Source organism: Mugil cephalus, chromosome 14, assembly GCF_022458985.1.
Source record: "Mugil cephalus isolate CIBA_MC_2020 chromosome 14, CIBA_Mcephalus_1.1, whole genome shotgun sequence".
In the NCBI taxonomy this organism is placed as follows: Eukaryota; Metazoa; Chordata; class Actinopteri; order Mugiliformes; family Mugilidae; genus Mugil; species Mugil cephalus.
This window is the reverse complement of record NC_061783.1, coordinates 8832362-8838418: the sequence shown is the minus strand read 5'-3', so window position 1 is coordinate 8838418 and position 6057 is coordinate 8832362. Positions and strand designations below refer to the sequence as shown.

Genomic DNA, 6057 nt, shown 5'->3' with positions numbered 1-6057 from the left:
CTGCTTGGTGAAGTGTATTGATTTCTGACTAACCCCAGAAGCTTTAAGGTTAGAGGAAGCCTCGTGACGCTGACAGCGGGAGCCGATGTAACGGGACGTCCGCTTCCTGGCTCTGATGCATTGTTTGCTTCCCTAGTTGACCATTAGACACACACAGATCAGGCATCACCTTCCTAATATTGTGTCGGCCTCCCTCCCGCCTCCGAAACGCTCGTGACTCATGAGAATAGACTTAGGAGGCTGATTTGGTCTAGGTGGGTGGTACATGTCTAAGTAACATTAGGCTATTTTCAGTTTTTTATAATCTAAATAGTATTTATATGGGTATTGAGAAAAAAAAATCTTTAATAACCTAACAATTTACTGCACTAAAGCACCACTAAAGAGTCTTGTACCGACGCATTCACGGTTCCAGGACCTTCCTTTTGCTCTTCAAAGCGGCCTTTTTCCAGAGCGAGCTCTCAGAAGTGATGCGGGGAGGGAGGGATGCAGAAGCAGGTCGAGTTGCAAGTATCACCCCGAGCCCATCTGTCTGCAGGAACTCTGGGAAGCACACGCATGACCAAATTGTAAAAGAAAGAAACTCTGTGATCATCTTCAGATTTCACACAGCAGCAGACCCACCTGTCAGCGGGCGTCACATCAGCCAGATAAGAGGTGAGCTCTGCTTGTCAGCGGCGGCTCAGATTTGTGGAAGAGCTCGGCTCCAGTCTCCATTGTTATCGGAGCTCAAATGCGAGAGGGTAAAATTATTTACTAGCCTGGAGGCTGGCAGCGAAAGCATTCACTTCCAGTAAGCAGCAAGAAAACGTGGCCCAGAATGGAAAACATTTGCAATAGAAAGCACGGGGGGAATCCAACAACCTCCAGGTCCATTCTTTAAAATCGCGAAAAAATAAAAAAAAAACTAAAAAAATAACAAACATGTTTAATTGTTACAAGTCATCTGCTCTCCATTCAACCACCAGATGTCCTCAGACTTCGCTGCTGTTTAGCACCATCTGATTCCACCCACTTCACCTGTTTCCCATTCCTAAATCTGCCGTCTCCACTTAGTCAGGATTTTTTCTTCAGATGCTAATGGATGGGTTCATAGCGGTGCTAAGATACAAGAAAATAATTGACTTTCATATCGATATAATTAAATTTTTTTTAAAACCTGCCATATTTAAGCCAATAGGTGGCTGACTTCAGCATACATACATTTATAATGTATTGATTTCACATGGGGAAAATTCTTTCTCTACATCTAACCCATCCATTTATTCATTCGAGCAGCGGTGTGTGTGCACCGGGAGCAGTGGGCTGTCGCTCGTGTATCGCCCAGGGTGCGCTTTGAGGGAGTTGCCACTTCAGCCGGTTCTCCCACCGCGTCCCCCGCAGAACGCTCAAAGGAACTTGTCAGAAGTGGGATTCAAACCCACGCCTCCAGGGGAGACTGCGACCTGAACGCAGCGCCTTAGACCGCTCGGCCATCCTGACGGGAAGAGACGTACCGCCCCGTGCATTTCAATCCCTCTGATTATGTGTCCATGTGGTGAAGTATAAATAGTATGAAATAGTATACTGCAGTCCTTTGAAGTCCTCATACCTTCTGTGATGGACGTTGCAGTCCTGCCGTCAACCTTTGTGACTATGTTGGGTTGAAGCAGAGGGCACCTGGGTTCTTAAGCAGGTGCCTGATGCCAGCAGGGGAGCAGCTAGCTGTGACGTCCTTCTCTGACTGTCCCTCGTGTCGTGGCTGAGTTCGACTTAGAAATCAGATTAGAAATCACTCTTCTTGGTCTGAAAAAAACGGTTGATGCCAGCGTCTTGAGGGAGCTCCGCTCTACATCCTTGATCTTGCCGTTGTTATTTTGTAGATAGTTGCGTTCCGACGCCCGTCTGTTCTTTGTTTCTGCCTAGCCTCCTGCAAACTCCAAAGCCTTCAAAGATGACTGTCATGATTATGAAACATCTCAGTGTAGCAAACAGACAAAAGCTGAACTCAAGGTCCAGCTTTCTCTCAGTGTTCAAATGCATCCTCAGTGAATGGGCTTGATTTGACTTAAGTTGGCAAGGCTCGATGTCTTGTTTCAGATGGAGTCTTACAGCTGACCATGTAGTGTTCTGTTTCATTCATTGTTAACATTTTATGAGTCAATTTTACGGGCTGACATTAAATTGTAATGTCTATGGTAATAATACCTAATACAGATCACATACATATGTGTTTCACAAAAATAGTTCAAGAGCAAAAAATAGGAAAGCGTCACCACTCGCAGCATCATTTTCGTTCCCTGTTTTGTCCCTGGTGCCGCAAATCAGCGACCCGCAGCGCTCTGTGGAGAGCACCTCATTAAAGCTCTCATCTCCTCTCTACACTTATTCTCTCTCCATCCCCCACATCATGTCCAATGGTTTTCTATAGGCGCTCCACACTTCCCCTCCTTCTCCTCCTCCTCCTCTTCCTTCCATCCATCCTTCGCAAACTCCTCTCCCAGTAGAGGAGCTTCCGGCCTTTGTCGTACTCTGCGGCGCGCCGGTCTCGGACCCAGAGCCCTAATCCTCTCTGTGGTTTGAGAGGGAGGCAGGGAGGAAGGCGGGGATTTTATCCCCTGGAGTTTTAGGGCCTGGATCTGATGTAATTATTCATTGTGAATGACCACAGTGACAGGCGGCCGCTGCCTCAAAGGGCTGCAAAACCCCTGTCCTTTATCTCGCAGATGAAAATGAGGGTGCGGGGGGGGGGGCATGAAAGCACAATTCAAAGGGAAAATTAATTGTTGTCTGAGTTAGTTAACGGCACGGGGAAGGCGCTCGTGCGTGCGCGTCGTCCACGGTGACCTCCACACTCTCCGCTTCCTTAATTTATTTCAACATCAAATTACTTTCTATTTATCATAATAAATTACAGCGCATAATGTTTCCTAACAATGAAAACACATTCCATACAACAATCGCTTTAATCTGCTCCCACGGGGGAGGCGAGGCTAACCGGGTACACGGCTTAATTGAGTGTGCAGTCTCGGAAAACTCATAATAATCTAAGTGCTCGGCTGTCTCTCAGGTGTCAACTCGTGAATCAAGTAGGCGCACATGCACACACACACGTGTAAGTATTCACATTCTTTTCTAGGTATCTTTATTTGTTTTGTTTGTTAATCTTGAGAAGGATACGCGCAATATCACCATGACCACCAAAAACAAATAAAAAAAAAGAGAGATACCTAGATTTCTTTAAAACGAAGTACATTGGCTCACGTGTTCCAGCAGCCACTGTCTCTCAGATCTGACAACTTGCGTATTTCACCTCACATCCCAGTGTGTCCTCCTAGCAGAGACTTGCTGTCAGTCCGTCCACACAGCACGTATCTGACAGAGAACAAAAGTTCACAAAAAAGAAAAAAAAAAACACAAATGGCCGACTGAGCGATGCGGGCCTGGGTTTGGAAAAACTGGAGCTTTATGTGCTGATCAAGAGACGGGTTTGGGAGCGGGGGGCCGGTTGTCGGAGCGCCGTTGGTGTCTGAGACCGGGGAACTCGCGCTCACGAAGGCACTTGTAACGCACGTTGTCCGAGGACGCATGCACAAACAAATGCTTCGTTTGAAAGTGTTGAAAGGCGCGCGCACAGACAAAGGAAAAAAAAAAAACTCTAAATGTATAAGGTTAGAAATGTAAAAATATAATTTATTAGTCAAGCGCCGCGGTTTTCCGCTGTGTTTTTGCTTTTATATATCTTATTTCTGTTAGCGCCTAAGGAAACATGTGACCCAGGCTGTCTGCCCGTCTCTCTGTCCGTGCAGCAGTCCACAGAGAGACATCATGAATGTCATTTAATGTGGCATCAATATTCATGATCCCCAGAGGATCCCCTCTAGAGTATGAATTTGTTAACCCCTTGCCTCCGCGTGGGCCGTTGTGTGACCTCGCCTTTCACAGAAACAGCTCTTTAGTTTTTTGACAAATGAGAAACGCTACACTAGGTTTTTTGTTACGACAAAGAAAACTTTTCAACAGAATAGATGTAATTTACACTTGCATTGTATATAGTGCGCGCTCACCCTCAGGCCAAAATGTCATCTCTGTGCCGGCCAGGTTGCCATGGTGTTTGCTGAGTCTGTCCATGCCGCAAAAGCGGGTAAACCTTTTTAACTTTAATAATTCTGCGGTCACCACCCTCAGGACAGAAATGACATTACCGCTTCATTCAAAAGCAGCAGAACCATTTAAATTGATTTCCCCCCAGATCCTCACATGTGCAAAATATCTTTTAAACTGATAAGGCAAACATTATGCCCTCCGTTTTAGGGCGATCCTTGTCATAGCCGATCAGGTCTTCATGTAAACCGGCTGTTCACTCACCGCCAGATTTTGACATGTGCTGTTGTCTCGGCATAATCAATATCATCCCCTTTCATTTTAGGTTTGGCTCATCGTGGTGCACGATATGTATTCTGCTTTAAGAACACAACCAGAGTCTACAGCAAGGATCTTTACAATACCACTTACAGGGATTTAAATTTTTAATCGTGTTGAAGGAAACTCCTGATAAATTATACACACTTGGTGGATTTTAAAATGTGTTTGCGTGCCCTCTGCGTGCATGTGAATTGCGTTCTCGCATTAAATCAAGTGTTGCTGGAGTTAAAGTCAGAACTGAAGGCTCGTGGAGGACGAGGGCAATAAGGGAAATGAGATGGCATTTCAGCTGAAGGCACAGAATATAGGCTGTGTAATGAAAATGTTGGCGGTGTAGCTGAAGATGGCCTCCTGTGGGGGGAGAGTGGTATTCTGCACAGTGAGTTGGAGAAAATTACCAAAATTCTCCGAGAAGCATGGTAATGCCACCCATCTCTGCCTATTTTCCGTTTCCGTGCGTCTGCGTGGCACACATCTGCATACAGATGTGTCTTTGGTTGTGTGGTCCACTAGTGTGATCTTACTATTTGTAGACCACCTCCAGTCTGCATCTGTTAAATCAGGCTATAATTCAGCCTGAACCATAGATTGTGTAAAAGATAGACGTTGGGCTGTGTACTGCTTTTTAAAAGGCCATGAGTTTGGCGTTTGGTCCGTCGCCATCTTGGTTTCTTTGGAACCAGAAGTGACCATATTTGGATGGGAGGGTGGAGCTCCCATCCCATCACGTTGCGTTTACGTAATGTTTCACACAATCAGAATAAAAGCCCAGTTTGAAGGTTGCATGAAGCATTGTTTTAACTGAACAGACCAACCTGATCCAAAGCATGTTTGATATCCTGGTGTCAAAGTTTTGATAATCCATTCAATGGGAGAAACATTGGTGCCTGATAACCATCTATCTAAATCTAACTGTTCTCTGGCTTCCTCTCGAACCTGCAGCCTGAGGCTGATACGAAACAAACCTCCCTGAAGCCCTTTCTGCATTTTTCGTTTCAAATCGGCTGGACGACTGACTGGTTTTCTCCTTCTGTTCGCCGCCTCTCGTTTGCCACCTCTCCGTCTTCTACTGTCCGTTCCGGCCATGCACAACTCGCAGCCTACGCCTCCACCTTCTGGTCGCGCCACCCGGCCTAGTGCGTTGGAAGCGCCCCTTCTTCGCTTTGTCTGCCTTTGTCTTTTTCCAGTATCGTCTTCTGACAGTTACAATTCAGTAAGACATTTTAACCATCGATACTGTGGGGCTTTCTACATTCCATTTGCTTTCTGTGGTCCATCAAACAAACACAAAATACAATGTTTTCCCTGTTACTAACGCATCAAATGCGGAGACCTTGGGAAAGACGCTTGGATCATCAGCGTAATGTGTTTCTTGTCTTACATTTGTTCGTTTAATGTTTCCCACATCGACTGTGCTGTGCCAAGCCAAGCGCTTTAAAGCGCAGTGTATGCCTTTCTCTGATCCATTGCTTCCTGCATAATGTGAGTATACATGTGAGGGTGGCCGTGATTCCTGCAGGGCATTGTAGCAGCATATTGATTGCAGCGGGTGGTGGTGATGATGGTGGTGGTGGTGGTGGTGGAATAAGGCTGATGGGGATGAGGTGGCTTGCCTCAGGCAGTGGTAATGAGAGATGTCCTCCAGGCACCACT

At 46.1% G+C, this 6057-nt stretch overlaps 1 non-coding gene across 1 annotated transcript; it reads right to left on the bottom strand.

The window, feature by feature from the left end:
* Positions 1 to 1399: 1399 nt before the first annotated feature.
* trnal-cag lies at positions 1400 to 1482 on the bottom strand. Its single transcript has one exon. It is a non-coding gene; the product is annotated as a tRNA-Leu (tRNA).
* Positions 1483 to 6057: the final 4575 nt, after the last annotated feature.